Source organism: Trematomus bernacchii, unplaced genomic scaffold (assembly GCF_902827165.1).
Source record: "Trematomus bernacchii unplaced genomic scaffold, fTreBer1.1, whole genome shotgun sequence".
Classification (NCBI taxonomy): domain Eukaryota; kingdom Metazoa; phylum Chordata; class Actinopteri; order Perciformes; family Nototheniidae; genus Trematomus; species Trematomus bernacchii.
The window spans coordinates 3,970,888-3,979,915 of NW_022987564.1; positions in this window are offsets into that span (position 1 = coordinate 3,970,888).

The following is a 9,028-nucleotide window of genomic DNA, read 5'->3' on the forward strand; positions in this document are numbered from 1 at the left end:
GGTCTGCGGTGTTCAGGGAACTCTTACGCAATAGCAGTGTTTACAGAAGTCTGAGTGCTCTCACACACAGCTGTTCTACCACAGTTGAGTGTGTCGCCTTACTTCTGCAGTAAAAGTGACCTTGCATTACATGTGGGAAATACAAATATTCACCTGTTTGATGAGAGAGAATAAAAATGAATCGTAATACCCAAATATTTGATGTTTTTCAGGAATGATTCTTTCTTCGTTGTTGCTTATTGACCATTTTCTAGCTTGAAGTTGCCAGGCAGGAATTGAATGGTCCCAGCAAATTGTAAGCGAATTTACAAAAATACCAAACTATTTGTTGTTATTTCTAAACTGAGAGATTTGTTACACCCACCACTTTTCGCTGAATCAGAATGACTGCAGCAGACCTAAACCTCTGAAATCTTACTGTATTAAAGAGGTGCGTTAAATGTCTAAAATGTCTAAAAGGCTCAAAATTAGTCCTCAAAGTATTCACCGAAAGACATGGTAAGGAGCACAAAATACAGATAATAAGTGCAACTATTCTTAGAATTTCGTTTTCTTCCGTTTCTTTTTCATTTTTTTCACCTACACGTTACTTCATATATAAACCTAGGATAATTATGAAAAAGTAACATGAAATTGCATTAAAATAAATGTATGTTAGAGGTAAATTATTGTTTGTTCATGCCATGTGTTAATGTAAAAAAGTGATAATGGCATTTATTTCTTACTTTCAATTATCAAGATCAATATCACCATTATGAATCCAGGGCCAGCTGGATATTCTTAATCATTTATACTCTTCCATTGTATCCCTTTATCAGTTAATTCAACCCTGTTTCCCTTTTATACTCAGTTAATGAAAAGTCATACAAAGCGATTATAAAAAATATCCGTTTCTGCTGACTATCCTATATATCGCTTCTTCCATTTTTCAGCTCTTACGTTAAACACACACTGCTGCTGTGTCATGTCTTCAGTTATATCCCTGAGACAGCACAGCTTATTTCACTCTGTAACTCTGCATGTCTGCACACGCTGCTGAAAGCATGCAGCCTTTTAATCATGCTGCATGTGTGATTTCCATATCAAGAGTAAAGCTCAATGAGGCAATAACTTGACAATGTGCTGTAAGATACTGACATCTAGTGCCAAGTTTGGGGTATGTGTATAAACTCCAGTTCCAAGATTTTTAGCAGTAGTTTCAATTAACTGGCAAATTGTGTTTTTCCAACTGAATAAGTTAAATACAGTATACAGTGTTGAAAGCTGAACACACACATTTAGAAGTACAGAAAGACAAAGAATTTGAATTTTATATTTGAATTGTATTTCAATCATTGTACAACACCAAAACATATTGCTGTTAAGGAGGAGCCCAAGTCTATTTTTGGGAGACAAAATAGTAGCAAAGCTAATAATTAAGGTTTAAATAAGGAATCCGTCTATTCTTGGATCTAAAAAGTTGCACAAGGAAAAACTCCACAAAACCCTTTAACAGGAAAAAAGTGGAGAAACCTCAGCCAACCGAGACGTCTCCAGAACGCATCGAGGTCTAGCAAAGATGGGAGTAAGATCTGGAAAATAGTGAGAGAAAGGGCAAAGAGTAAGATAGAAAGACAGGGACATGTACCGACAAACGTGACATTTCACTTTACTTTTGAAAAATAAAAAACACTTTGACATGTTGACCACCTGAGACACATCCGCCAACCATTTCTGTTTTCTTAGTAACCGACCTGTTAGAGAATAAGTAGTCGAAACAGGGGAAAACAAACCTTATTCTCCAATACTTATCATACTGTGTTAACGTCCGTGTGAGAGGAAATGGTCATTTGTGAGTCTTCTGGGTCTTCTTCCAAATTACATTACATGTCATTTAACTGACGCTTTTATCCAAAGCGACTTACAAACACTTCAATACCGTAGACATGCCTGCGGGAGCAATTTGTGCTAAAGTGTCTTGCTCAAGGACACATCGGCATGTGACCCAAAGTCACATCCGCATAGGACTTTCCGTTTTCTTAATGTCTTACCTGGTAGAGAATAGGTAAAGAAACAGAAGAAAACAAACCCTATTCTCCAAAACTTACTATGTGCAAACGTTGGCACATTATAAATTCCCTGTCTCACATTTTGTGAGTAGAGATGGTCACGTCTCAAGAATGCAACATCCGCCAATGATTTCTGTTTTCTGAATGAACTATCTGCCAGAGAATAGGTAGAGAAACAGAAGAAAACTCAAATATATATATTACATTACAAACACTTCAATACCGTAGACATGCCTACGGGAGCAATTTGTGCTAAAGTGTCTTGCTCAAGGACACATCGGCATGTGACCGAAAGTCACATCCGCATAGGACTTTCCCGTTTTCTTAATGTCTTACCTGGTAGAGAATAGGTAAAGAAACAGAAGAAAACAAACCCTATTCTCCAAAACTTACTATGTGCAAACGTTGGCACATTATAAATTCCCTGTCTCACATTTTGTGAGTAGAGATGGTCACGTCTCAAGAATGCAACATCCGCCAATGATTTCTGTTTTCTGAATGAACTATCTGCCAGAGAATAGGTAGAGAAACAGAAGAAAACTCAAATATATATATTACATTACAAACACTTCAATACCGTAGACATGCCTACGGGAGCAATTTGTGCTAAAGTGTCTTGCTCAAGGACACATCGGCATGTGACCCAAAGTCACATCCGCATAGGACTTTCCCGTTTTCTTAATGTCTTACCTGGTAGAGAATAGGTAAAGAAACAGAAGAAAACAAACCCTATTCTCCAAAACTTACTATGTGCAAACGTTGGCACATTATAAATTCCCTGTCTCACATTTTGTGAGTAGAGATGGTCACGTCTCAAGAATGCAACATCCGCCAATGATTTCTGTTTTCTGAATGAACTATCTGCCAGAGAATAGGTAGAGAAACAGAAGAAAACTCAAATATATATATATTACATTACAAACACTTCAATACCGTAGACATGCCTACGGGAGCAATTTGTGCTAAAGTGTCTTGCTCAAGGACACATCGGCATGTGACCCAAAGTCACATCCGCATAGGACTTTCCCGTTTTCTTAATGTCTTACCTGGTAGAGAATAGGTAAAGAAACAGAAGAAAACAAACCCTATTCTCCAAAACTTACTATGTGCAAACGTTGGCACATTATAAATTCCCTGTCTCACATTTTGTGAGTAGAGATGGTCACGTCTCAAGAATGCAACATCCGCCAATGATTTCTGTTTTCTGAATGAACTATCTGCCAGAGAATAGGTAGAGAAACAGAAGAAAACTCAAATATATATATTACATTACAAACACTTCAATACCGTAGACATGCCTACGGGAGCAATTTGTGCTAAAGTGTCTTGCTCAAGGACACATCGGCATGTGACCCAAAGTCACATCCGCATAGGACTTTCCCGTTTTCTTAATGTCTTACCTGGTAGAGAATAGGTAAAGAAACAGAAGAAAACAAACCCTATTCTCCAAAACTTACTATGTGCAAACGTTGGCACATTATAAATTCCCTGTCTCACATTTTGTGAGTAGAGATGGTCACGTCTCAAGAATGCAACATCCGCCAATGATTTCTGTTTTCTGAATGAACTATCTGCCAGAGAATAGGTAGAGAAACAGAAGAAAACTCAAATATATATATTACATTACAAACACTTCAATACCGTAGACATGCCTACGGGAGCAATTTGTGCTAAAGTGTCTTGCTCAAGGACACATCGGCATGTGACCCAAAGTCACATCCGCATAGGACTTTCCCGTTTTCTTAATGTCTTACCTGGTAGAGAATAGGTAAAGAAACAGAAGAAAACAAACCCTATTCTCCAAAACTTACTATGTGCAAACGTTGGCACATTATAAATTCCCTGTCTCACATTTTGTGAGTAGAGATGGTCACGTCTCAAGAATGCAACATCCGCCAATGATTTCTGTTTTCTGAATGAACTATCTGCCAGAGAATAGGTAGAGAAACAGAAGAAAACTCAAATATATATATTACATTACAAACACTTCAATACCGTAGACATGCCTACGGGAGCAATTTGTGCTAAAGTGTCTTGCTCAAGGACACATCGGCATGTGACCCAAAGTCACATCCGCATAGGACTTTCCCGTTTTCTTAATGTCTTACCTGGTAGAGAATAGGTAAAGAAACAGAAGAAAACAAACCCTATTCTCCAAAACTTACTATGTGCAAACGTTGGCACATTATAAATTCCCTGTCTCACATTTTGTGAGTAGAGATGGTCACGTCTCAAGAATGCAACATCCGCCAATGATTTCTGTTTTCTGAATGAACTATCTGCCAGAGAATAGGTAGAGAAACAGAAGAAAACTCAAATATATATATTACATTACAAACACTTCAATACCGTAGACATGCCTACGGGAGCAATTTGTGCTAAAGTGTCTTGCTCAAGGACACATCGGCATGTGACCCAAAGTCACATCCGCATAGGACTTTCCCGTTTTCTTAATGTCTTACCTGGTAGAGAATAGGTAAAGAAACAGAAGAAAACAAACCCTATTCTCCAAAACTTACTATGTGCAAACGTTGGCACATTATAAATTCCCTGTCTCACATTTTGTGAGTAGAGATGGTCACGTCTCAAGAATGCAACATCCGCCAATGATTTCTGTTTTCTGAATGAACTATCTGCCAGAGAATAGGTAGAGAAACAGAAGAAAACTCAAATATATATATTACATTACAAACACTTCAATACCGTAGACATGCCTACGGGAGCAATTTGTGCTAAAGTGTCTTGCTCAAGGACACATCGGCATGTGACCCAAAGTCACATCCGCATAGGACTTTCCCGTTTTCTTAATGTCTTACCTGGTAGAGAATAGGTAAAGAAACAGAAGAAAACAAACCCTATTCTCCAAAACTTACTATGTGCAAACGTTGGCACATTATAAATTCCCTGTCTCACATTTTGTGAGTAGAGATGGTCACGTCTCAAGAATGCAACATCCGCCAATGATTTCTGTTTTCTGAATGAACTATCTGCCAGAGAATAGGTAGAGAAACAGAAGAAAACTCAAATATATATATTACATTACAAACACTTCAATACCGTAGACATGCCTACGGGAGCAATTTGTGCTAAAGTGTCTTGCTCAAGGACACATCGGCATGTGACCCAAAGTCACATCCGCATAGGACTTTCCCGTTTTCTTAATGTCTTACCTGGTAGAGAATAGGTAAAGAAACAGAAGAAAACAAACCCTATTCTCCAAAACTTACTATGTGCAAACGTTGGCACATTATAAATTCCCTGTCTCACATTTTGTGAGTAGAGATGGTCACGTCTCAAGAATGCAACATCCGCCAATGATTTCTGTTTTCTGAATGAACTATCTGCCAGAGAATAGGTAGAGAAACAGAAGAAAACTCAAATATATATATTACATTACAAACACTTCAATACCGTAGACATGCCTACGGGAGCAATTTGTGCTAAAGTGTCTTGCTCAAGGACACATCGGCATGTGACCCAAAGTCACATCCGCATAGGACTTTCCCGTTTTCTTAATGTCTTACCTGGTAGAGAATAGGTAAAGAAACAGAAGAAAACAAACCCTATTCTCCAAAACTTACTATGTGCAAACGTTGGCACATTATAAATTCCCTGTCTCACATTTTGTGAGTAGAGATGGTCACGTCTCAAGAATGCAACATCCGCCAATGATTTCTGTTTTCTGAATGAACTATCTGCCAGAGAATAGGTAGAGAAACAGAAGAAAACTCAAATATATATATTACATTACAAACACTTCAATACCGTAGACATGCCTACGGGAGCAATTTGTGCTAAAGTGTCTTGCTCAAGGACACATCGGCATGTGACCGAAAGTCACATCCGCATAGGACTTTCCCGTTTTCTTAATGTCTTACCTGGTAGAGAATAGGTAAAGAAACAGAAGAAAACAAACCCTATTCTCCAAAACTTACTATGTGCAAACGTTGGCACATTATAAATTCCCTGTCTCACATTTTGTGAGTAGAGATGGTCACGTCTCAAGAATGCAACATCCGCCAATGATTTCTGTTTTCTGAATGAACTATCTGCCAGAGAATAGGTAGAGAAACAGAAGAAAACTCAAATATATATATTACATTACAAACACTTCAATACCGTAGACATGCCTACGGGAGCAATTTGTGCTAAAGTGTCTTGCTCAAGGACACATCGGCATGTGACCCAAAGTCACATCCGCATAGGACTTTCCCGTTTTCTTAATGTCTTACCTGGTAGAGAATAGGTAAAGAAACAGAAGAAAACAAACCCTATTCTCCAAAACTTACTATGTGCAAACGTTGGCACATTATAAATTCCCTGTCTCACATTTTGTGAGTAGAGATGGTCACGTCTCAAGAATGCAACATCCGCCAATGATTTCTGTTTTCTGAATGAACTATCTGCCAGAGAATAGGTAGAGAAACAGAAGAAAACTCAAATATATATATTACATTACAAACACTTCAATACCGTAGACATGCCTACGGGAGCAATTTGTGCTAAAGTGTCTTGCTCAAGGACACATCGGCATGTGACCCAAAGTCACATCCGCATAGGACTTTCCCGTTTTCTTAATGTCTTACCTGGTAGAGAATAGGTAAAGAAACAGAAGAAAACAAACCCTATTCTCCAAAACTTACTATGTGCAAACGTTGGCACATTATAAATTCCCTGTCTCACATTTTGTGAGTAGAGATGGTCACGTCTCAAGAATGCAACATCCGCCAATGATTTCTGTTTTCTGAATGAACTATCTGCCAGAGAATAGGTAGAGAAACAGAAGAAAACTCAAATATATATATTACATTACAAACACTTCAATACCGTAGACATGCCTACGGGAGCAATTTGTGCTAAAGTGTCTTGCTCAAGGACACATCGGCATGTGACCCAAAGTCACATCCGCATAGGACTTTCCCGTTTTCTTAATGTCTTACCTGGTAGAGAATAGGTAAAGAAACAGAAGAAAACAAACCCTATTCTCCAAAACTTACTATGTGCAAACGTTGGCACATTATAAATTCCCTGTCTCACATTTTGTGAGTAGAGATGGTCACGTCTCAAGAATGCAACATCCGCCAATGATTTCTGTTTTCTGAATGAACTATCTGCCAGAGAATAGGTAGAGAAACAGAAGAAAACTCAAATATATATATTACATTACAAACACTTCAATACCGTAGACATGCCTACGGGAGCAATTTGTGCTAAAGTGTCTTGCTCAAGGACACATCGGCATGTGACCCAAAGTCACATCCGCATAGGACTTTCCCGTTTTCTTAATGTCTTACCTGGTAGAGAATAGGTAAAGAAACAGAAGAAAACAAACCCTATTCTCCAAAACTTACTATGTGCAAACGTTGGCACATTATAAATTCCCTGTCTCACATTTTGTGAGTAGAGATGGTCACGTCTCAAGAATGCAACATCCGCCAATGATTTCTGTTTTCTGAATGAACTATCTGCCAGAGAATAGGTAGAGAAACAGAAGAAAACTCAAATATATATATTACATTACAAACACTTCAATACCGTAGACATGCCTACGGGAGCAATTTGTGCTAAAGTGTCTTGCTCAAGGACACATCGGCATGTGACCGAAAGTCACATCCGCATAGGACTTTCCCGTTTTCTTAATGTCTTACCTGGTAGAGAATAGGTAAAGAAACAGAAGAAAACAAACCCTATTCTCCAAAACTTACTATGTGCAAACGTTGGCACATTATAAATTCCCTGTCTCACATTTTGTGAGTAGAGATGGTCACGTCTCAAGAATGCAACATCCGCCAATGATTTCTGTTTTCTGAATGAACTATCTGCCAGAGAATAGGTAGAGAAACAGAAGAAAACTCAAATATATATATTACATTACAAACACTTCAATACCGTAGACATGCCTACGGGAGCAATTTGTGCTAAAGTGTCTTGCTCAAGGACACATCGGCATGTGACCGAAAGTCACATCCGCATAGGACTTTCCCGTTTTCTTAATGTCTTACCTGGTAGAGAATAGGTAAAGAAACAGAAGAAAACAAACCCTATTCTCCAAAACTTACTATGTGCAAACGTTGGCACATTATAAATTCCCTGTCTCACATTTTGTGAGTAGAGATGGTCACGTCTCAAGAATGCAACATCCGCCAATGATTTCTGTTTTCTGAATGAACTATCTGCCAGAGAATAGGTAGAGAAACAGAAGAAAACTCAAATATATATATTACATTACAAACACTTCAATACCGTAGACATGCCTACGGGAGCAATTTGTGCTAAAGTGTCTTGCTCAAGGACACATCGGCATGTGACCCAAAGTCACATCCGCATAGGACTTTCCCGTTTTCTTAATGTCTTACCTGGTAGAGAATAGGTAAAGAAACAGAAGAAAACAAACCCTATTCTCCAAAACTTACTATGTGCAAACGTTGGCACATTATAAATTCCCTGTCTCACATTTTGTGAGTAGAGATGGTCACGTCTCAAGAATGCAACATCCGCCAATGATTTCTGTTTTCTGAATGAACTATCTGCCAGAGAATAGGTAGAGAAACAGAAGAAAACTCAAATATATATATTACATTACAAACACTTCAATACCGTAGACATGCCTACGGGAGCAATTTGTGCTAAAGTGTCTTGCTCAAGGACACATCGGCATGTGACCCAAAGTCACATCCGCATAGGACTTTCCCGTTTTCTTAATGTCTTACCTGGTAGAGAATAGGTAAAGAAACAGAAGAAAACAAACCCTATTCTCCAAAACTTACTATGTGCAAACGTTGGCACATTATAAATTCCCTGTCTCACATTTTGTGAGTAGAGATGGTCACGTCTCAAGAATGCAACATCCGCCAATGATTTCTGTTTTCTGAATGAACTATCTGCCAGAGAATAGGTAGAGAAACAGAAGAAAACTCAAATATATATATTACATTACAAACACTTCAATACCGTAGACATGCCTACGGGAGCAATTTGTG